This window comes from Nycticebus coucang, chromosome 13 (genome assembly GCF_027406575.1).
Source record: "Nycticebus coucang isolate mNycCou1 chromosome 13, mNycCou1.pri, whole genome shotgun sequence".
Lineage (NCBI taxonomy): Eukaryota > Metazoa > Chordata > Mammalia > Primates > Lorisidae > Nycticebus > Nycticebus coucang.
In genome coordinates, this window is record NC_069792.1 from 64,530,502 (window position 1) to 64,555,819 (window position 25,318).

Sequence of the window (25,318 nt, forward strand, 5' to 3'; positions counted from 1 at the left end):
CCCAGCAATCTGTATTTTAAACACTCTGCAGAGAATTTTGATGTGTGTGTTCACACACACACATACGTATGCATGTGTATACACAACTACCCTTCATAATTTTAGGGCTATGGATGTTTTAGTTACTGCAGTTTCGACCCTTATATGCTACATTGATCATCTGAAGACACTATTTGAAGACACTACTTTGTTCTAAGGAGCTTTTCAAAATTTTTTAATGTAAATTATGCAACATTCAAACAAAAGTATAGAGAAAAAATAAAACACCCTCATACACACTACTTGATATTCAACAAGTGTTAACATTTGCCATTGCTGCTTACCAGTCTTTTCAAAGTTGCTAGGCCCAGCACTGTTCTCTATCACCCTCCCATCCTTCTTTGACAGCGTGTCACTATTTCTAAGCATCTTGACCTTTTCCTGCTGCTTCCTAAATCCCTTGGCCAAGAGAATGCAAGCATTGGAGAAGTGGGAGTGCTCCCTGGCCATCCCCCAGAGGCCAAGTTAACAGCACTTTTCATTACCTGGAGCTTTATGGCCCTTTCTTATGGGTTCCAGTGATAAATGCTGGGATGACTTTGTACGCAGACGCCTACGAGGGAGGTTGGGAGTGAACTCAATCACAGTATCATGGGCTACTTATCTGAAATGCAACTCTAAATTCTTTTGTCTTCCTCTTAAGCTCAAGAGCAATGTTCTTTCATATGAGACCCAACCTGGGAAAGGAAAAAGTGAAGCAAGTACAACCAGCGGCAAGGATGCCAGACCTCTTCTGGCAAGGCTGTGCAGGGTACTTACTCTCTCTGCACTTTTTATTCCATCTAAGGCAGGAAAGAGAATACTACCTGATTCTTTTTTTTTTTTTTTTTTTTGCAGTTTTGGCCAGGGCTGGACTGGAACCCACCACCCCCAGTACATGAGAGCAGCGTCCTACTCTTTGAACCACAGGCGCCACCCACTACCTGATTCTTAAGTATAAGGAGGTTTATAAAGTACTTCCATTCATACTTTCCCATCTGACACTGCCTTTCGATGACAACTGGTATCTTCACTGTGTTCCCAGCACTCAGCACAAAAAGTGCTTGCCCTGCAAACATCCATTCCATCAAGCTCCTAGATTTCTTCTATCATGCTACCCTAAGCTCTTACGTGGAAATTCAGGAGCTATACCTGAAGGCTTCTTCAGGATGGGTATAGATAAAGCCAAACGTCTCTAGGATAAAGTCAAACGTAGGAAGTGGCACCAAACCAAAGACAGCCAGGGTAATGAGGGACGTTGAGGTCCCTCAGAGGGAAGCTGTTTGGACGCACATCTTGGATTCAGACTTACTGGGCAGAGATCTCATCCATTAGCCCCAGGCTCCCTGTGGGGTAAGCTGTACATATTGGCAATAAAGTAACTGAGAAGCAATTGTGTAAACCCACTGGTTGTAGCCTCAAGTAAATGTTTGTCAAAGAAATTAAGGGCACAGGATGCTTAAAGTGGCAGACCCAGAATTTCCATGGCAGGCAGGAGTGACTGTGTACTTGGCAGGGAGCCTCAAGGGCAGTGTCATTCAGAGTTGGACTGCTATTTGTTTCCTGTTCTGAGCTAATTTCTTCTCTGACAAAGTCTTAGTATGAAACGGCGCCTAGCTAAAGAGTGAGCTCAGTAACGTACTTCATTTACATTCTGATTCAAGTTCTTTATCTCTTTGTAGGCAAGTAACAAAGACTTCTTATGTCGGATCTGCCTGTGGACCTAAGCGGAAGCTGCGCGAGCTCTGTAAGCGCTTTTCACTTAATTGTGTTAGTTGTGGGTTACTGGGGGAGAAGCAGATGGATACTCTGCCATGGCTAAAACCTCCTGCACACAAGCCAGTCCCATTGAAGCTTCAGAATTGTACGTTTCAAATAATCTTTCTTTTTAAATTGATGCACAATAACCGCACCTATTTATGGGGTGTATGTGGTATTTTGATGCATTCACATGATGTGTATGATCAAATCAGAGTAATTGCAACGTCCATGACCTAAAACACTTACCATTTGTGTTAGGAACATTCACATCTTCCTTCTAGCTATTTTGAAATATAAAATACATTGTTGCTACTTATAGTCAGTTTACTGTGCTGTTGAACACCAACAGGTATTCCTTCCATCTCACTACATGTTAGTACCCTTCAGCCAACCTCTCTTCACTCGCCCTGCCTGTCCTATCCAGGCTCTGGCAACAGTCAGTCTACTCTCTACCTCCATGAGATCAACTTTTTTAGTTCCCCAAAATGAGTGAGTACGAGGTAGTATTTGTCTTTCTGTGCCTGGCTTATTTCACTTAACATAATGTCCTATATGCTCACCCATGTTGCTACAAATGACAGAAATTCTTTTCTATAGCTGAATGGTGTTGCATTTTATGTTTGTGTGTGTGGGGGTGTGTATGTGTATACCACATTTTCTTCGTCCATTCATTTGTTGTTAGACATTTAGATTGATTTTGTCCCTTGGCTATGTGAATAGTGCTGCGATCAACAAGTTAGTGAAGATATTTCTATTTCTTCAACATACTGGTTTCTGTCTTTCAAATATATGCCCACCAGTGGGACGGCTAGGTCATATGGTAGTTCTGTTTTAGTGTTTTGAGGAACCTCCATATTGTTTCTCACAAGGGCTGTATTAATCTACATTCCTACGAATAGTGTGAGTTCCCCTTTCTTCCATCCTTGTCAGCATCTTAAATAATCTTTAATTACAAAATCCTACAGTAGAGTAAACCCTACTTTCTGTTTTACGACTGCATAGGATAGAAGGTCTCCAACTGAGTAGAATGAAAGGTGGCTTTTGTAGGGGGAAAGCCTTTGGTTGGCTTGGATCTACTTTCACACCAACTTTTCTTCAAGTTCTTTCTGCACCCAGCAACATCATGACCCTGGATTGCTATGGCTTAGTTCGGGGGAGATTAAATTGCTTTATAAAACTTTTCCTAGTGGCCATCTTGGCCACCAATCCATCCCAGCCTACTCTTACTCCCTAAGAGCCCGAGAGTCCAGGACTCTATGCATGGTCATTCTAGGCCATCCTTTCTCAGACTTTAGCAGTATCAGAATCCTCCACAGGTGTTTAAAACACAAATTACCGACTCCATCTACTTATGATTCAATAGGTCTAGGATGAGACCCAAGAGTTTGTGTTTCTAACAAGTTTTCAGGTAAAGCAAGTCTAGCGTCCACACCCAGAGAACATCCCTTCCAGGCACTCGACACAGCTGCTCGCGGTGGGGAGCAGGTCTCCCATTCAGCCATCAACAGTATTTTTACATACTTATCCTAGTAGGGACCTCAGATTACCACCAACTAGCCATTATCTCTTTCTTCGTTACTAAGAGAGCTCCAATTTTGTGAACAGGAGTACTACACTCAGCTTCAAAGACACTGACATTTTCCAGACTTCTTTTAGCTAAAGGTATCCATATGACACAGCTTTTACCAATAAAATGGAAGTAGATGTCACCAGGTGGAGCTTCTAGAAAGCCCTTCTACGAAGGTTGGCCAACTGTTGCTTTATTGATATTGTCCACCACAAATGGTTCCTTCTCCCTTCTTGCTTCATGGGTAAGATACATGTACTTACACAAAGTACATGTGTAAGTATGTTCAGCCATCTTGGGAACGCAGGTGACAAGCAAAGGCTAAGAACACTTGAGAGGACAAAGGTGTCTGAGACCCTGATGGCACCGTTGCTGTCAGGCTCTGACTGCCCACCTCTAGACCTCTGATTAGGTGAGAAAGAGAAAACCCCTAATCTACTTATTTAGCCATCACTTGGACGTCTAGGTTATCTTTAGCTAAAGAAATTCTTAAATAATACACCTGCCACATTAAAGACCAGTGCTAAGTGAGAAGATGGAAAATACAAGACACATTTCCTACCTCAAGGAGCTTTATAACACAGTTATGAATACAGAAAACAGACACAGCTCCTGGGTGGATATGGGACCGAAGGTTAACAGCAGCAGAATACCAGTGACCTAGACATTCAGAGTAACTGTTTCAGAATGACTTAGATCAGGAAAGAGAGGGAAGGGTTGAGGTAAGAGACTGAACTTGGCGATCCTGAAATAAGAGAGTTTGACTCCAGGCATTTCAGTGCATAAGAAACAAGGATCCTACCTAAAAAAGAGGGATGCTGGGAAGTATTCAGAACTGCTTTGGGAATGGGAAATAGTAGAGAATTATATAATGTGCAAAAGGGAAACGAGAAGGAACAAACCTTACAAAGTTTAAGAAAGGCAATGTCTCAAGAAGAAAGAGAAACAACCAAAGTTGATATAAAGAGACTTTGGAAGTTCGGCAAATAATGCTAAGCATGACAAGCATGTGGCTTTGATGGGAAAGAGCAGCGTTGAAAACATTTTAAAGCCATGGAGCCTTTATTTTAGGAAAATGTCATAAGAAAAACAGCTAAAAATGGAGCTCGTCTGATTAAGTAAGTCATAGAGAACCCATAGACTCAGCTATCAGCCTTGCCTCTCCTATGGACTCTACCATGCTCCAAGGAGCAACAGGTACAAATTTATGGAGGGAAGATGAAGAGACAGGTGGAAAATGATGTGGCTAGGACACTAAGAAATAATTCAGACGTGAAAGAGCAAGAAAAAACTTGAAAAGAAGACTGCTTGGGATTTTAGGAGACCTGAGTTCTAGGCCTGCTGAGCTGTTAACTCTAAGAATGGACATAGCTGTTGGAGCTCTCAGAAGATTCACTTCAATATCTTTTCCAGTAAAAAGCATTTGGTACTAATTGGGGGGAAATTATGTTCATAAAAGAAGAGGTCATGATTCTCACAATCTGAGGGTTTTATATGAAGAATCACATCAAACTGGTCCTAAGAATTTTAACATTCAATTGCTTTCTCCTCTTTGAAGGTAAAGTTTCTCTAACTCAGTCCCTTCTCTATTTTCTATTTTAAAGGATACAATCTGTGATAGTAACTTCAAATGTGTACACGTATCTGATAGTAACAAAGAAAAGTGAAAGGCAAAATCCAGCCTAGAAAATATTGTTGTACAATATTGCTTCAGGAAGTTTAAAACAAATGAAGAGAATGTGATTCAAAGAGTGTTAGGAATCTGTGACCACCTTGTTTGTTATAAGAGAAAAATTATATGTTGATATGCAGCCTGAATATGGAGCTGTTAATTTGTGAAGTGTTCTGTAACCAATTTTTTGTCCATTATTCACAACGGCACTCTGTAAAAGGTCTTCATTTCCCTGTCCATTTGTCCATTTCCAGATGGGGAACCAGAAACCCAGAAAAGTAAAATTCAGTTAATGCCTTTTGATGAAGGTGGTAACTGGCCTGGCTGCATTAGCATAAGAACAGAAGTCTCCTGCATTCTAATCTTTCTAAAATTAGCCAACTGTGATGGAAAGAGTCATTCATTTCATAAACCTGCCCTGAACAGAATCATGAGTGCACAGGGACCAGCAAGCATCCGCTTTTATCTTTGCTGCCTTGACTGACATTGAATTTGAAAGAAAGAGCTGCAACAAAAGGAAGGCTCTGAGCAAGGTAACACAGCACATTCACTCTGAAGACAGGGGCCCTTTCTTGTGGCTTCCCAACTGCTCACATACTTCAGAAAGTTCTATGCACAATAAAACTAATTTCACATTTTTTTCCAGACACCATTAATTCAAAGTACTTTGCACCACTGATTAGCCACTTCCTTGTCACATCTGAAGAGGCTCTGCTGGGTGCTACACAGAAAAATCGAGTGCTGCCCTTTGGAACCACCATGTCACTGACAAGGTCTCAGGTTCCCAGCAGAGTCCAAGGACTGTTCCAGGCTCTGGCATCAGTCCCTGCCCTGCAGAGGAAAACTCTCACTTTATCTGGAATCCTGTCTCCTCTGGGATAGCTAATACCCTATAGCACTCCTTAGATGAAACATAACCCAGATGAAACCTGAGCCAAGACACTTCCAAGATGCCAGGCTGCCCACACATAACCAGGACACACCAGCTGGTCTGCTGCATGAGTGAGCCTAGTGTGGAATAAATTGCTTTCTAATAGATTTTATTTTCTGTAAGTAAATGATGAGAGAGAGCGGAAGGGAGAAAACATGTGCAGAGCCTGTGAGGAAAAACAAAATGCTACATACTGACTCTAAAGAACTTGTGTTAGGTTAGCACTTTCCTTGAATACAAGGCCACTTGGGGAAGAAAAGGGATATGCAAATCTACAGATCATTGGAGGGCGCTTGGATGTTTTACCAAAACCAAACCAAACCGAACAACAACAAACCAAAATAACTATGTCTTCTACCACCGCAACTTAGAAGATACAATTTTGAAAGTCTTAGAACAGCCTTGTGTAGGTTGCATATGAACTTTCTCATTTTTTTTCTTTACACTTTCAAATACAAGTTTTTTTTTTTTTAGAGACGAGTCTCATTTTGTCACCCTTGGTAGAGTGCTATAGCATCACAGCTCACAGCAACCTCCAGCTCTTGGGCTTAGGTGATTCTCCTGCCTCAGCCTCCCGAGTAGCTGGGACTACAGGAGCCCGCCACAGCACCTGGCTATTTTTTTGTTGTGGTTTGACCTGGGGCTGGGTTCGAACCTGCCACTCTTGGTATATGGGGCCGGCTCCCTACTCACTAAGCCACAGGCGCCGCCCTTTCAAATATAGTTTGTGTGAAGCAGAGGGTAGAAGACACATCATCTGGTTTTCTTTTTTAAGGCAGGTTGTTGGGAGTTAGATAAATCTATAAATATAAAATAAGACACCTTTAATGAAAGAAGCAGCAATGATAATCAATCCAGTTCCAAGGTTAAAAAGTCACTTCATGATAGCCCAGATCAACAGTTCTCCAAGTGGCTCCAGCAGAGTGTGAATAGGGTTTACCTGAGAGAGGAAAAGTTTCATGGCAAAATACATTTGAGATGTATTGGACTAAAAGCTTTAGGTGTCCGTGTTTTGTATTTTTTACTCTACAACAACTCAAAGCCTTGTATATATTTTAACACGTACAGCAAATTTCAAAGCGGGAGATAAAATTGGAAGCACTTCCTAAATGTATTTGATCACAAAAAAACATAAGATTCCTGGAGAATCTTATGGAATGACTATTCCCTAGCTTATATTTTGTGAAATGTTGAGTTGGATAATGAGACAAATTGGTGAATTGCTCTAAGGAAGAAAGAGAGAAAAGGAGAAACAATGTAATGAAATAACAAAATGCAAAATTGTAAGTCATTTAAGTTGCAAGCATCTATGAAATCATTCTCCATACAATATCTCAAGGTGTAAAGAGAGAGGGAAGTATATGCCATTCTAACTGCACTTTAAAAAAAATACAAATGTTGTGATTAAAAAATAAAAAACTAAAATAAATAAATTAAAAAAAACAAATGGTATAATGACAACATTCAGCATTGTTACCCACAGTCAACCCAACTCTCTCATCTATCACATTTACTTCTGAAAATAAAAATTAGCTAAATATAAATAAATATGCTAAAAACAAAATAAATGATGGCAGCACAATATAAGGTCATAAATGATCAAACTCTGTCTAGGATTTGCCCCGAGAGCTGATCAGACTCCCCCACACCCCATTCCTGCCTTTGCACACAGACAAACTGTAGATATCCATCCGAATTCTCAGTAGCTATTCAAGACCTCCTAGATGCTTTGGGTTACCTTTGATCATACTGGCCACCATGTTACGCACTTGGAGTTCATTATCTCATTTAATCCCTACAGCAACTCCATGAGGCCGGAGCTTTGGTTTTATTGTGCTGTGGTTTGAATGTGTCCCTCCAAAATTCATGATGAAACCTCACTCCCACTGCAGTGGTAGTAAGAGGTGGGGCCTTTCAGGAAGTAGTTAAGTCATGAGGGCTCTGCCTTCATGAGTGGGGTTTAAAAGGGGTCAAAGGGTGCATCCACCATAAAAGGACAGAGTGCCCACCTCTTCTGTCATGTGAGGATGCAAAAATGAAGAACAGGTAGGTCCTCACCAGACACTGAGACCACTGGCACCTTGATCTTGGACTTCCCAGCCTCCCAAAACTGTGAGCAATAAATCTCCATTATTTATAAATTACCTAGATTAAGGTATTTTGTTATGGGGGCCTGAACATATGAGTAAGGAAGTGTAAACTCAGCAGATGTTAAGTAACTTCCTCCAGGGAGTTGCATCCAGCCCAGCTGGAGTTTCTCCTCTGACATGCTACACCATATCATGTTCCTTTTACTCTCCCATTCTTCTGACTCAATCTGTACCCAACTCTGAACTTCTGGCCTCTGTGATGCCCTTGGTCGCTCAGACCTAGGGCTGGTATTGACCTTCAAACTTTGCCTTTCACTACCATTTGCAAGTTTGGCTTATCCTGTGATCTAATTCTGGCTCTTGTGTTAAGGTCATAAACAATTGGAGAGAACCACCACCAAAACAATGGGGGTGTGGAATCCCAGGTAAGAGCTAGTGACCCACTCCCATTCAATCTTCATCTTTGGGACAGATTGACCCTTAGACAGAACTTACCAGAAATCCAGTTATAGGGAGAAATGAGCAAATTAGGTGTTTAGAAGATCAAGAACTGCATTTTGGAGCGGGCCCTTGCCACACTGGATCAGTGTCCATACACACATCAGGTAGAATACAGGTGATGAGCTCCAAAGCAGCTCCGAGTCAGACAGGAAACTTAACAGGACCCTGTGGTCTGCAGTGCTGGGGACTGTGCAAACTGCAGAGCGGTGCCTTGTCCAAACAGCTGACTGACACTCAGCTGTTGTTGCCAAGTGGTAACGCAAGCCTAACAATGCTTGGTATTGTTTTAAAATTTCTGAATTGTTTAAGGGCTATACAGAATCTGTGGGCCATTATCTATCCTCTGATCTAGAATATTGATTTGGAAGATAGTTGCATGGCAGCTCACATAATAGTTAGGAACATGCACTCTAGAATCAGATTGCCCATATCCAAACCCCAGCTCCATCACTGCTATTTAACCACTCTTTGCCTCAGTTTCCTTATCTGTAAAATGAAGGAATATCAGAACCTCTCATAGGGTTTTACGAGCATTAAGGAAATTGACATCCATAAAGTACTTCCAATACCATCAAGCATTTAGTTACATGTTAAATAAGTGTTTAAAACAAAAGCTCTAAGACAAAAAAATAAAAACTCAAGAAAATCTGACCAGGCCAGCTTCAAAACCTCCTGGATGGCAGATATATTAAAATTTCTCACTTGGGTTTAAGTTTAACTGGATGGGAAGACATCAAAGAATAAAAGATCCAACAAAAATAAATGGGAAGAACTAAGAAATCTTTATTATGAATTTTTCTTTTTTCTTTTTTTTTTTGGTGGCAGAGCCCAAAAGAGGGATCAAAATATTCCAGCACTAAAATCTAATGATTTTATATGGAAATGAGATTTAAGTTTATTATAATTGTATTTTTCTAATATAAATAACCTTCTGTAAGAGCTGGGCAATCTTGAAATAAGAAAGCAAAAGTTGCCTCCTATACAAAATAAAAAACAAGAGACTGTTTAATTTTCTAATTTTTACTGAACTAAGTTGATCTGTAGGTTTTTGGTGGGAGACCCAGTGGGAAGTCAAGAGCAGTCCCTGGGAAGCTGGTTGTTGCTCTTTACTGACAGACAGAAACCGAGCAGCTGAGTGTGGAACGAAAGCCCGGGAGCCTCCTCTCTTCTTGAGAGACAATAAACTTCCATCTGTTTAAGCCTCCCCAAAGGACCCCTCTGTCCCCCCACACACATCCCATTTAACCTTATTTCCATGAACCCAATGTGAAGTTAAGAAAACCAAATCCATTTGAAACACAATCTCTCAGACATCAAAAGTCATGGAACAGGCCCATTTGACCTACAGGCCATTGCATTAAGACACACAGAAAAAAAAAAAGGGACTTTTAAGAGCAACTGCTACTTCAGGGATTTATAAGTCAGAGATGTCACATCTGGTTTGGTACAAGAGCTGGCTTGAGTTCCATAAGATGAGGGATGTGAAATACATTAAAAAAAATGCAACCTTTAGTTCTGCTTGCTGTTTACTCAGAAAGATGAAAGCATACTTTTGTGCCAAGGAGGTGTCTCTGAGTTGTCTGAAATATGACAGCAGGTGCTCCCTGGGACTGCCCTTGGGGTCTGCACTTGGAGTGCACACCAGCTGCTGGCCCGGAGGTGGGTGCTGGTGCCTGAGTAGGCTTGTGCTGGCAGCTGCTTCACTCTACTTCTAATCTGATTTCATACAACTTGGTCACTTGCCACCTGAGACACCAAACAGCATTTTGGGGGAGAATTGTGTTCCCAAAGCGCATTGAACAGACACCTCTCATGCTCACTTTTCTACAGCCCCTATACTTTTTCTCTTCCACTAACCTCCTTTCTACTCCCCACTCATTTGTTGCATTTTTCTATTCTATTGTCTAATTTTCCTGGTCTCTCCTCCAATCTGTTTCTTTTTCTTAATGCTTCATTCCTCCTAATACAAGATCAGAAATTGATCAATAGTTTAATTAAATCCAAAACTGTATTTTACTATGGAATAAACATATCATTTTTCTAGTCTCCCATGAAAAAAAAATATGGGCCTTATGCTCATAACAGTGTAGAGAACCTGCGGCCTTCTAATTTCAAGATCGTTCTTTTTTAAGCATCAAAGAAGGCAAGAAAACCTTCATCTTTCTCAGCTGCACCCCTTCTAATAAAAGGATTTGTTCTGTAAAATTTGGATTCAGTCAAAAGGCCACAGTTAAGGGCCCAGAAGGCCACAAGTGGCAAGGCCCCAATTTCCCCACCCTACACTTTTTGGTATAACCTTGTGTGGTTCCTTTTAAAAATCTTAAGGCAACAGATTCAGAATGGGCATGTGAAACACACATTTAGGCATTTACAGTATTCCCTCATTCATCTTATCCAACAAACCTTAATGAGTATCTATAACATAGCAGGCATTGTGAGGCCCTGGGGATACTGGGATCAGTAATGCAGCCAGGGCATTGGCCCAGTGGGGAGAGACTGGCATGCCCCATAGATACTGCAGCCAGAGCAAGCCTGCATTAGAAGCAAGCATATGGCTTAGATACATGGGTCACAGCTTCCTGATGAGGCTGCTGGGGCTGAGGGGAAGGAGCCAGAGAATGCCTGTGAAGATGATGCAGAAGCTCAGCTGGTATATTATATACATGACTCTCTTCCCCACCATGCGGTGAGCTCGTTTGAATCCCAAGTGTCAACTGAGTAAGTAAATGAAGGCAATACCAAGCCAAGTGTTGCTACTATAAGGTTGTGTCATAGCAACACAATAAATAAATAATAGGATGTTAAAAATTGCTTTAAATTTCAACTTTCATGCAACACTACCCTTTCTCCTCAAATTCTGTCTGTTTCTGATTCATAATTCTTCTGACTGAGACAGCTGCAATAAGACCTGTTTGGGAGCACAGGCCCTCAGTTTCTCTTTGGTATGGTGAATTTCCAGCCTGGCTCCCATCCAAGCCCAGACTAATACTGAACAGCCAAGAGGATACAGTTGCGCACTTCTTCTCACTCAGAGACATTCTGTGATACCCAACTAAAAAGGAGAACTATAGACCAGTTTCACTAATGAATATGGATGCAAAAAAACTCAATAAAATCTTAGCTAACGGATTACAGCTACACATTTATATACCTCATAATCAAGTTAGGCATTGTGTCAGGGATGCAAGGCTAGTTTAACATATGCGAATATATAAATGTAATTCACCATATCAATAGAAGCAAAAACAAAGACCATATGGTCCTCTCAATAGATGCAGAAAAAGCATTTGATAAAATCAGCATCTTTTTTCCATCAAGAACACTTAAGAATATAGGCATAGATGGCACATTTTTAAAACTGATTGAAGCCATCTACAACAAATCCAAAGCTAATATCATACTGAATGGAGTAAAAATGAAAGGTTTTCCACTTAGAACTGGAACCAGACAAGGATGCCCACTATCGCCATTACTATTCAACATAGTACTAAAATTTATAGCCAATACAAACAGGAAAGAGAAAGAAATAAAGGACATCCAAATGAGGGCAGAGGTGGTCAAACTCTCACTCTTTGCCTATGATATAATTTTATATGTAGAAAACTCCAGAGACTCAACCACAAGACTCTTGGAAGTGATCAAGAAATACAATAACATCTTAGGGTATAAAATCAATGTCTGCACATCAGTAGCCTTTGTATAAGTTAATAACAGCCAAGTTGAGAAGCTAATCAAAGACATAATTCCCTTCACAGTAGCTTCAAAGAAAATGAAATGCCTAGGACTATATCTTACAAAAGAGGGGAAGGATCTTTAAAAAGAGAATTATGAAATCCTAAGAAAAGAAATAGCAGAAGACATTAATAAATGGAAGAACACACCATGCTCTTGGCTGTGAAAAATCAACATTGTTAAAATGTCTATTCTACCCAAAGCAATCTACAGATTCAATGCAATCTCTATTAAAATACCACCATTGTACTTTGAAGAACTAGAAAAAAAAGTACTTCATTTTGTATGGAACTGGAAAAAAAAAAAAAACAACTGTATAGCCAGGTCAATTTTTAATAATAAATTTGTAATAAAAACAAAGCCAGAGGTAGCACTCTACCAGACTTTAGGTAATATTACAAGTCCACAGCGGTCAAAACAGCATGGTATTGGTACAAATATAGAGACACAGACATATGGAACAAAATAGAAAACCAAGAGATGCAAACCAGCCTCTTATAGCCATCTGATCTTTGATAATCCAAACAAAAGCATATACTAGTGAAAAGAATCTCTATTCAACAAATGGTGCTGGGAGAACTGGATAACCACATGTAAAAGACTGAAACTGGAGCCACACCTTTCACCACTTACAAAAATTGACTCAAGATGAATAAGAGATTTGAATCTAAGACCTGAAACAATAAAATTCCTAGAAGAAAGTGTGGGAAAAACTCTTGAGGAAGTTGGCCTGGGAAAAGATTTTTACGAAGAATATTTCAGTGGCAATCACAACAAAAACAAAAATAAACTAATGAGATTTAGTTAAACTGAAAAGCTACTAAACAGCTAAGGACAAAACAATTAAAGCAACATTCAGAATGGGAAAAGATATTTGCATGTTACAAATCTGACAAAGGCTTGATAACTAGGATCTATAGAGAATTCAAATTAATCCATACAAAAAGGAAACAATCCCATCTATCACTGGGCAAGAGACATGAACAGAATCTTCTCTGAGCGAGACAGATGAATAGCTAATGAACATATGAAAAAATGCTCATTGTCCCTTATCATTAAAGAAATACAAATCAAAACCACCCAGAGATATCACCTAACCCCAATGAAAATACTCCACATCACAAAGTTCCAAAGCCGCAGACGCAACGTGGGTGTGGAGAGAAGGAAATACTTTTACACTGTTGATGGGACTGCAAAGTTCTTTGTAAAGAACCACACACAACATCTAGAATGTCAGCAGCCTGGCAAGCAATTGGAAGATTTCTCTTGGGATAAATAGAATAGCCCCAGGAAAAAGTCTGCAGTGCAGATATTAATGGGTCCCACAACAAAATGAACAAGTATCTGGTTGACAGCCCTGCAGAAAATCCCAAGGAACTCCATTCCTGTACCCAGAGCTTCCGGTGAGCTTCTCGGTGTCTTACGCTTAATTACAAATGGAAAACTGAGAATCGTCAGACATTTGAGAACAGTCTGTAGAGAAAGACAAGCAACAAAACCCGAGAGGAAATAAAAGAAGAAATAAGAAGTGTCAGGAGCAGAAGGAGACTTAAGACAATTATCAACAGCCTCAGAAAGGCAAGATTTATATCCTTGAAACAAGAATAGGAGGTTAAATAAGAACTCATGGTAAATTAACAAAGAGATCCTAGAAAATAAAAATGTGCTAGCAGAAATTTTTAAAATTTTAAAATTTTTTAAATTTAATTTCTTTTTAATTTTTAAAATTTTAAAATTTTTTAAATTAAAATTTTTTTTTTACTTTTTAAAATTTTTAAAATGATTTTGAAGATACAATTTAGAAAATCTCCCTATGCAATATCAAAACAAAGAGAAGAAGGGGGAGGAAGACAAAGAGAAGAATAAAGAGAAAGGCAAATAAGAGCTGAGCATCAAACCAAGAAGTCCAGTGGGGAATAGCAGAGATTCTGGAAGAGAAAGTATCAGAGAGTAAGTTGCCAAATGATAAAATGAGAAAATTTCCCAAAATGAAGGGCCCAAGCCTCCAGACTAAATGTGCCCATGCACCCGCCCATGGGCCCAGCACAATAAATGAAAAAGACCTCAATAAGGCATACCCTTGAAAAATTGTTAGAATGTCAGCAAAGATTCAAAAGGTTGGGGAGAAATAATAGATCTTTTTAAAATAAGACTTAAAAATCAGAATTGCATTTTTTTTTATTAAATCATAGCTGTATACATTAGTATGATCATGGGACACCATACACTTGGTTCATAGACCGTTTTACACATTTTCATCACACTAGTTAACATAGCCTTCCTGGCATTTTCTTAGTTATTTTGCTAAGACCTTTACATTCCACATTTCACATTCACATATACCCTTGTAAGATGCACCGCAGGTGTAATCCCGTTAATCCTCTTCCCTCCCTCCCCCCTCCCTCCCCTCCCTTTCCCCCTTCTCCCTATTCTTAGGTTGTAACTGGGTTATAGCTTTCATGTGAAGGTCGTACATTAGTTTCAGAACTGCATTTTTGAAACTTGTCAACAGCAACAGTAGCCAACAAAATGCCCTTTTCAATGAAAGGTAGGAGATAATGGAATGTCATCTTCAAAATGTTAATGGGAAAATTTCCTCGTGAAGGACTGTATATAAAGTTAATCTCTAAATCAAGAATCAGATTCTGATAAATACATTTTTATATACGCAAGTATTCAGAATTACCTCCAATGTACCCTTTCTTAAGATGTTTTTCTCAGGAAACGACTAGAGGTTATATTCTATAAAAATAAGGATGAAAACAAAGGAAGAGGAAGATATGAGAGACCAGGAAACATCCAACAAGAGAAAGAGGGGAAGGATTTTCCCAGATGGTGATCAATTATGTAACGCATTCTCAGAATGGAGTTACGTAAGCAGACCTGGAGAATGATCAGACCTGGTTGAAATAGGACCACAGGGAGCTCCGCTAGGACGTCTCCAAGAAAGACACAAAGAAAAAAGTAGTTGAATACCAGAAGTGGCGAACCCTACTGACAGAATGGTTCCGGATCACAGGCATTGGCAATTAACTCCAAAACAATAAAAAATAGTTATACAAGAAAGGAAATGTAATCACATCACATCTAGCCACATGGTTTATGTGTCAGCTATAGTGAGGCAACTATAATAACATATAGAGTGAATACTGTTCTATCCCATGGTTATTAAATTATTATTATTATTATTATTATTTTATTATTGGGGATTCATTGAGGGTACAATAAGCCAGGTTACACTGATTGCAATTGTTAGGTAAAGTCCCTCTTGCAATCGGTTATTAAATTATTAATTGGGAGAAGGTGGGGGATAAGAGAAAGTTTGCGCTGGAGAACTGAGGGAGAGCTAGGAGTGGTAAGGAAGGAGATTTCTAAGGAGCTAAATCTTCACCTTCCATTATAAGGAGGTAATGTCAAAATTGAAAAACCAACAAACGGTAGCATAAGCAGATTATTTAGAAATACAAAGGCAGTCACGGGCTGTAACTACCTTGCACTGACCTGTGTTAAATTCTCAAAAATTTTTTGAGCTCATTGTTAAACACAGCCATTATTAAAAAATAAATTATATAAAACTTACAGTTAAATAAGTTATTTTAAAAGCCAACATCATAAATCTCAAAATGTATCACTCCTCTACTTATGGAAAAGCAAGGAAAAGATTCTTCCCTAGCGTCTCTAGAGGGAATCAGCCCCATGCACACATTGTTTTCAGCCCAGTGAGTCTCAGTCTGGACTTCTGACTTTCAGAACTAAAGAATAGCAAATCTGTGTTATTGTGAGTCATTAAGTTTATAGTAATTTGTTATAGTAGCAAAGGGAAACTAATGCAGGAAAGGTTCCTCTTGGCTTGAGTGGTCAGCAGGGCTGAGGGGGCAAGTCACTGGGGTATCCCTGGCCTGGGGTAAGTTCAGCGTGGAGCTCGTTACATTCCTGCCACTCAGCCCACACTGGGAGAAACCACTGGGGTTCTAGCTGTCACGAACAATATCCATAGAAATGCTAACAACATGGATTGAACATGTGGATGGGAGGAGCAGAGGGAACAAAGAACTCGTGAAAAGCCTGCAAGACACAGTCTGAGCAGGCCAAAATACCGTATTTTGAGACCATATGTGTGATATTTAAAACAAAACAAGCTTACCAAAGTCTGCTTCAAGAAAAGTAAACTTGCAAAATTTGCGATCTAAAAGAAAAATACAAACACAAACATTGTAACCTAATCATTTCTACCCTCCTATGAATCTGAAATTAAAAAAAATAAAGAAAGAAAATAACTGTTAAAAAGAAAAAAAGAACAAATATATTCATGGCAATGAGTCTTCAGACAGCTATGTGTTGAGTACCTGCTGTAAAGATAACCTTGGGCTTCTGCTGCGTTCTCCCAGAGATGGTTGCACTTCTCACACACATGGTTCCATCTGAGACTCTAAGAGTTTTGGAGCTAGGAAGGCAGATGACAAAATCAATAAAAGTAGGTGCCTTGTCCACATAAGTTAGCTGTCAAGGCTGCATGTGTCCCCAGGTCTTGGCCTCACGTGCAGGTGCTTTTTTCACCATGTGGTGGTGCTGCGGTAGATGGAAGATGTATACCTTGCCCTCAGAGAACTTAACAGTTGTTTGTCATAGCACAGTCATGCAACCATCACAACAAAAATAAAAATAATTCCTCAAATTTGCAAAAGAAATCCTCACCAGGCTGCCCTTAAGTAATAAAGAAGGCCGTTGCATTTCAGGTATTCATCTACAAGTTTGTAACTACCATGTCTGACTAAAAATTCATTAGGAAATTAAAATCAATCAGAAATAAAGACAACATTGCACGATTACAATGTAAGTTAATGGAGAAATTGATAGAATTATAAAAATTTGTTTGAGGCACAGTTTTTCAGGAACAGAGTTATGATATAAATGAAATTAAATCTACATAATTAATAACTATTTATAGCAATTGTGACATTTTCTGGGACTTAGAGTATTTTCCCTAACCAAGTTCCCTTTGAGCTTGTTCCAAATGAACAGTGTTTTCTCAATTATGACCCATGAGCCTTTCTTGGGCTTGATCTTTTTAAGCCTTGGACAGAAGTTGGAAAATATTTAGCGTGTGATTCAATTTACTAAGCTTTTTTCTAAAAGTAACCTATTCCCGTTACAAGCAAATATTAATTAGTGACTAATTTCTGATAGCAAAACAAAGAAGGGACTCAATTTTGATTAAAATTTTTAATGACAAATACCTATGTACAGCTGTCACTAATTTTGATTACTGTCATTTAGTATTTAATCGAACACTAGTTTTCTCTAACAGGGACAAATAGAAAATCCTTCCAGCATTTGGGGGAGATTCAAAGTCAGGTCACATGCCCGGTTCCTGGTTCCCTGGAATTAGTGCTATGTGACTGAAAAGGTTTTTCAGCTTTCTCTGGTAGCTCACTACTTTTTAATACCAATAGAAACTTTTGCTAAGCAGCTGGTCTTCCCCTTTTTCTTTGGGATACCACGTTGTTCGCTTACTCCTTTTCTCTCTCTTCCCTCCCATTTTTCCTTCTCTCATGCCCCGCTCTGCTCTCTTTTTCTCATCCCTTCCCCCACTTTCTTCTCCCTCTCTAATATAAAATAAACTTATACTTTTATATCCTAATACAAAAATACATAAACATGGCGGCGCCTGTGGCTCAGCGGGTAGGGCGCCGGCCCCATATGCTGAGGGTGGCGGGTTCAAACCCAGCCCCGGCGGAACTGCAACAGAAGAATAGCCGGGTGTTGTGGCAGGCGCCTGTAGTCCCAGCTACTTGGGAGGCTGAGGCAAGAGAATCGCTTCAGCCCAGGAGTTGGAGGTTGCTGTGAGCTGTGTAACGCCATGGCACTCTACCGAGGGCGATAAGGTGAGACTCTGTCTCTACAAAAATAAATAAATAAATAAATAAACATTTGTTAAGTACCTGATATTTCCCCACTGCTCTGCTCCAAACTTTTTTTTTTTTTAATTTTTTTATTTTTAGTTGTTGTTGCACTTCGGCCGGGGCCGGGTTTGAACCCACCACCCTCAGTATATGGGACTGGCGCCCTACTCACTGAGCCATAGGCGCCGCCCCTCTGCTCCAAACTTTTACACATTTTTTCGCCTAATCTTCACAACATCTTGATGAACCAGAAGCCCCTGTCATCCTTACCTTACAGGTGAGGATGTGAAGGTCCAGAAAGGAAACCCAAGCCTGTAAGTCCTCACAGCCACTCAGCAGTGGTGCTGGTTCAAATTCAAGCGGGCTGACCCTGGAGCCTCCTGTCAGCACCGCCCTGCTTGCCTCCTCAGAACTCCCACCTGCCTCCCTCAACCTTCCCCTCACTACAGAACCTACTCACTTTCTTTTATTTAAAAATCACTCTCACAGTGTGAAGTGTGGGGCAGAAGATCAGAGCACATCTCACTCATGGCTATTTTTTTTATCGACCTCAACTTTTTTCTTTGACCAACTAGATTTACCCATTCAATCTAGATAATGGTTCTGTAACTGCAGAGATGAGGTTTCTTTTCATTCGCCAACTGGGCCTCTGCCAAAAACTTGCTTTCAATTTTTAGAAAGATTGTATCCCCTTCCCTTTCTCTCTGAAATGTCTTAAAACAAGGTTTTGGTTTTGTTTTGTTTTTCCAACCAAGGCTTCCTCTGTCATGGCCCTTTTCCCCCACCAGCCAGGAGGACGTGGGCTTGTATCCCATTCTGTGGTTGGTATGCTCACAGAAATAGGGGACTGGCCACGGAGGATGACTCCCTGGTAAGGCAGGTCCTGTTCCTGCACTAAACTGCATGAAGTTTCTTATCATTCCACATATTAACATCACATCAGGTTAAAAGCTTTGAAACACACAAAAGCACTTGTAAGGGATTATAAGCCACTGGCAAGGATGGAGAGGACTATTTTGGACAGAAGGGCAAAGGAAGGATTCTGTGAGGCAGTGACATTTGACAAAGACCCAGGTGAAAAGTCATGTGAGTGATGGGGAGGAAAGAGCAAAGTAGGGCAGTGGTTTCAGCACCTCGAAAGGCACGCTTTTTTCTTTTTATTGTTGGGGATTCATTGAGGGTACAATAAGCCAGGTTACACTGATTGCAATTGTTAGGTAAAGTCCCTCTTGCAATCATGTCTTGCCCCCATAAAGTGTGACACACACCAAGGCCCCACCCCCCTCCCTCCGTCCCTCTTTCTGCTTCCCCCCCATAACCTTAATTGTCATTAATTGTCCTCATATCAAAATTGAGTACATAGGATTCATGCTTCTCCATTCTTGTGATGCTTTACTAAGAATAATGTCTTCCACTTCCATCCAGGTTAATACGAAGGATGTAAAGTCTCCATTTTTTTTAATGGCTGAATAGTATTCCATGGTATACATATACCACAGCTTGTTAATCCATTCCTGGGTTGGTGGGCATTTAGGCTGTTTCCACATTTTGGCGATTGTAAATTGAGCTGCAATAAACACTCTAGTACAAGTGTCCTTACGATAAAAGGATTTTTTTTCCTTCTGGGTAGATGCCCAGTAATGGGATTGCAGGATCAAATGGGAGGTCTAGCTTGAGTGCTTTGAGGTTTCTCCATACTTCCTTCCAGAAAGGTTGTACTAGTTTGCAGTCCCACCAGCAGGGTAAAAGTGTTCCCTTCTCTCCACATCCACGCCAGCACCTGCAGTTTTGAGATTTTGTGATGTGGGCCATTCTCACTGGGGTTAGATGGTATCTCAGGGTTGTTTTGATTTGCATTTCTCTAATATATAGAGATGATGAACATTTTTTCATGTGTTTGTTAGCCATTCGTCCGTCATCTTTAGAGAAGGTTCCCCCTCATGTCTCTTGCCCGTTGATATAAGGGATTGTTGGCTTTTTTCATGTGGATTAATTTGAGTTCTCTATAGATCCTAGTTATCAAGCTTTTGTCTGATTGAAAATATGCAAATATCCTTTCCCATTGAGTAGGTTGTCTCTTTGCTTTGGTTATTGTCTCCTTAGCTGTACAGAAGCTTTTCGGTTTAATGAAGTCCCATTTGTTTATTTTTGTTGTTGTTGCAGAAAGGCACGCTTTTTAAAAACACTGATACTTGCCTGGTTCCTGATCTGAGTGGAAATGTTTTCAATTTTACTCCATTCAATATAATATTGGCTGTGGGTTTGCTGTAGATGGTCTCTATAAGCTTAAGTTATTTCCCTTCTATACCTATTGTCTTAAGCATTCTGATCATGAAAGGATGCTGGATATTATCAAAAGCTTTTTCTGCATTAATTGAGAGAATCATATGGTCTTTGTTTTTATTTTGTTTATGTGAGATATTACATTTATAGATTTACATATATTGAACCAGTCCCGAGACCCTGTGATAAAACCCACTTGATCATGGTGTATGATTTGTTTGATGTATTGCTGGATTCTGTTTGCTAGGATCTTATTGAATATTTTTGCATCAATATTCATTAGAGATATTGGCCTATAATTTTCTTTTCTTATTGTGTAACTATAGCCCAGGATGAAGGAGAGAAGTGGAGGGGGATGGGAGGGGAGTGAGGAGGTTTGATAGAGGAAGGGTAAATGGAGGGACCACACCTATGGAGCATATTGCAAGGGTACAAGTCAAATCTATCAAGTATAGAACATAAATGTCTTAACATAATAATTAAGTAAATGAAGTGAAAGCTACGTTAATTAGTTTGATGTAAGCACACCAAATTGTATAAAAATCAACACATCGTACCCCACAAATGCATAAATGTATTCATGATCTATTATGTACATGACTTAAAAAGAAAAAAAAAGAAAAAAACATTGATACTACAGGGCAGCACCTGTGCTCAGTGGGTAGGGCGCCGGCCCCATATACCAAGGGTGGTGGGTTCAAACCCAGCCTCAGCCAGCTAAAACAGCAGTGGCAACTGCAACAAAAAATAACTGGGTGTTATGGCAGGTGCCTGTAATTCCAGCTACTCGAGAGGCTGAGGCAAGAGAATCACTTAAGCCCAAGAGTTGGAGGTTGCTGTGAACTGTGACACCATGGCACTCTACCGAGGGCGATAAAGTGAAACTCTGTCTCAAAAAAAACACTGATGCCCAGTCTCCAAACTTGAGCAATGAAGTCAAGATCTCAGGGGGTCGAGGCTGAGCACAAGTGTTTGTTTTATTTTTTTTTTAAGGTTCTCAAGTGATTCTAACATGCAGAACAAAGAACTGAACTGCATTAATCGGCAATCAGACAGTATAATATACTTTTGAAAGCATTATCTCTGCTGTATATTATTTTAGCTAAGCCCCATCAATCTTATAAGACACATAATATCCATGAAGAGAGTCTATGGCCACCACACAATAGTTCAGAGAACACAGAGCTTTTTGCTTCAAGTCACCTGTGGAGCTATGAGCTCTCGTCTCTTTCCAAGACGCTAACAGTGCATGAAAATGCATCTGCTCGCTACACAAGGATATTAACAACCAACAAAATAACAAGACTGGCTAACGAAAGCCGCCATGTACTGCAGGATGATGGAATGCCGGTGCTGACCAGGATTGGTGGGATTAATTACTGATGCCTCCCTGGAATGGTAGAATCTCAAATGTCAAGGCAACAAAGGAGAGGGACCCCCAGGGGACTGCGGGGTGGAGAGGCATGGTAAGGTAACGAGAAACAGGCTCTTAATAAAGAGTTGATAAGAAAAGCCATATTGTCCATGACCTGATAGCCTCCTGCTGTTCCTCCAGCACTCCCAGTACACAGCCAAGCACCAAGGCCTATGCACTTGATCCTCCCTCTTCCTGGCCAAATATCCACCCGGTTGCCTCCCTCATTTCCTTCTGGCCTTCACTAAAAAGTCCTCTTCTTGGTGGGGCCATCCCCATCGCTTGGATCTAAAATTCCAAACCTCCCTATCTTCAATTTCCTTACATGTTTTTTCTCTTTAGCAACCATCACTATCTAACATACTACACATTTTACTTGTTTATGTTGCTTCTTATCTTATGTGTGAACTCCACAAGGACGTGATTTTTTGTCTTGTTCACAGCTTTATCCCAAGTATCTCACACAGTGCCTGCCATGGTAGTAACTCAATAGATAATTGTGGAATAATACATGATGATAAAGTCATTTCTTACACGTTTCTGAAATAATTTTGAACTTCACCTTAATGGACTGAAACTTTGATTCTGGGGGGATTTTTTTTTTTTAACTCAAAAGGACAAGAGCTTTTGATTTTGGACTTTAATTCCTTTGAACTTTAGAGATTTTACTGGCAAGGGGATTTAATTTATAGACTTTATTTTTTGTCTATGAAATTTAGAATGGAAAAGGATTTATAGCAAGTTTAAGGCACTGCCATATTGTTTGCGTGTTATTAATATTTGTCTTATGGTTTTCATTTTTATCTGACTGCTAAATCTCTGATGAACCAATCAAACAATGTGGCATGATTAGGTATGAATTTTTCAGCAGCCTTGGTAATTAAATGAACTCATCATCTCTGAACTTAGCCTTAAAGCTCATTGTTCACTCATTCAGTAGAACGTTGTTCATGCCTATGTGTGCTATGCTTGCTCACTTAAACCAGAGGTTGGTTGTAAATTGGAAAGTTGAGAGCTATTTCCTTTTCTTTTTTTGGCTTGCATATTGTTTAAAACAAAATAAAAATAGATTTCTAGTTTTGTTAAGATATAGCAAAACTCAGGCACTACATTTCTTCTGCCTTCTAAAGTAGAGGCAGACAGTCTCTACATGACCACAGTCCAGCTCCAGGCATCCAATCATGCTGCTTGTAGATGCAAGCAGTGGCCCCTGATCTGGGCCTCTATCCTTCGAGGGCCCCATCTGGTCTTCTTCTGACTGTGCTTCTCCTCATGGATTAAGGACTCTCAGTGCCAAGGGCATGTGCCCACAATGAACTTGCACTGATGTTCTCCTAAATCCTGACAACGGGAGGGGAGAGGTGGGTAGAGGGAAGGGGATTGGTGGGATTACACCAGCGGTGCATCTTACAAGGGTATATGTGAAACTTGGTAAACGGTCTGTGAAGCTAGTGAATGATGCCCCATGATCATATCAATGTACACAGCTATGATTTAATAAAAAAAAAAAAATCCTAACAACGCTCCAGATGCCTGAGATCCTGGAATTCCCTGTCCAATTGGTCCAATTCAGAACAATTAAGGACCTGTGTAATCCCTTGCTTGGGTAGGTCTTCCCAAGGGCAGACAGAGCAGCACTAGCATAGAAGGCAGGGATGGTGGAGGGTAGAGCTGAAAAATGTAGGGCCAGGAAGTTCACATCCGTGCTTGACCTCCCAAAGACATCCACATCCGAGTCCCCATAACCTTTGAATATGTTACTTTGCATGGTAAAGACTTTATGGATGTGATTAAGTCAAGGATCTTAGGATAGGGAGATTATCCTGGATTATCTGAACCAGTTCAGTGTAGTTATAAGAATTTTTCTAAAAAGGGCAGAAGGGTCAGAGTCAGCAGCAGGAGATGTAATGATGGAAACAAGAGGCTAGAGTGATAAGAGAAAGGGGTGATGAGCCAAAGTATGTAGACAGCTTCTAGAGGCCAAGAAAGGCAAGGAAATAGATTCTGCCCTCAGTGCCTCCAGAAAGAACATAGCCCTCCTGAGTCTTTGATTTTAGACTCTGACCTTCAGAATTACATGATAATTAATTTGCATCATTTTAGGTCACTAAGTTCATATTACCTTGTTACAACAGCTATAGGAAACTAATATAGCCTGATTGCATGGGTGTCCTATGGGAGGAGCCAGGGCTGGGAAGGAAGAGAAGGTGAGGGCTGCAGGCTCCCAGCTGTGTATGCTTGCCTCAGACACCTTCAAACATTAATTTACAATACAGGCTCAAAAGGCTGTCTTAATGAAAGACTTCAGGCAACATCTATACATGCATTCTGATTTTTAAGTATTATGCCTATGTAGTGACCAACATTATTAGTGCTTGTATCAAGACATTTAAGTAATCCACCCACTTATATATTGGTTATAAAATCATTCAGGCATGTGCTACAAAGAATAATTAATTAAATCATGGTAAACCAGATGCAATAAAGAACAACATTTTGTTGAGGCTTCATTTCATGCATCTTTTTGACAAGCTTCAGACTAAATTTCTCTGTATCAAATTTTGCAAATATTTACATGTGTTTTCTGTCCCCAGGAAATAGGCACCATAATACACTATTCTAAAGTTTGAAAGTTGAGGAAATTAAAAACAGAAAATACCCCAGTTCATCAGCATGGGCAAAATATTAATTCTCCAGAAGAGAGAAGTGAATTACATGTTGTGGTCTTTCTAACTCAACCTCCTACATCGCCTTGATTTCATATACAGAAGTTTTCCCCATTAGAAATGTGATTGCTTCAGTGGTTTAGATATACAGAAAAAAGAGTCTTTTCTCTACCAAAGAGCAGTGCTAGAAATGAGAGTTTCAGAGCACAGAAAGAACAAATACCTAATAAGAAGACGTTTTCCCATAGTTTCTTTTTTATCTTAAAGGGATTCTGTTAAATGGTGATTTGGCTGTACATGTACTCACCAGAGTCCCTTTGTTCACTAAAGTTCATAGGCAAAAATAAACGAAAAGCAAAATCATATAAAAGAAAGTGGACTTAAGAATCTGATTTTCTTCTGGTCCAATGATTTAAGCTGTTACTTTGCTTGCATATTGTTTAAAACAAAACAATTGCTTGGCTGCTTTCCGGAAGCAGCCAAGGGTGGCAAGATGGGCTGTCAAACTCACTTCAACTCAGTGGACCACACCATGCAATGAATTCTCTTCTGGAAGGGGCCAACCCACCGCTGCTGCTGAGACTCAGACTCCACACAAAGGTTTGACTGTCAAAGACTTGACATATTCATGAAAATCCTGAAAAGTCAAACATGCTTTGTTTATTTGTTTGTTTTGAGGGGAAAGGTCTGGAGAAATAAGATTGTGTCCATGGGTCAGCCTCTAAAGAGACCCGAGAGTAACATGGAGAAGAGAAAATAAATCGGGAATGAGGGAAAGGA

At 40.0% G+C, this 25,318-nt stretch overlaps 1 protein-coding gene across 3 annotated transcripts in view; it reads right to left on the reverse strand.

The window, feature by feature from the left end:
• Nucleotides 1–25,318, reverse strand: part of NCALD (neurocalcin delta) — a 489,836-nt gene that overhangs the window by 158,515 nt on the left and 306,003 nt on the right. Inside the window, exon 1 of one of the 3 annotated variants that reach the window (XM_053558843.1) lies at nt 8,535–8,653. The exons of the other annotated variants lie outside the window; for them this stretch is intronic. The gene's annotated coding sequence lies outside the window, so the exon portion shown is untranslated. Of the gene's footprint in view, nt 1–8,534; nt 8,654–25,318 lie in introns of those variants that run through there. 3 annotated transcript variants of the gene reach the window in all.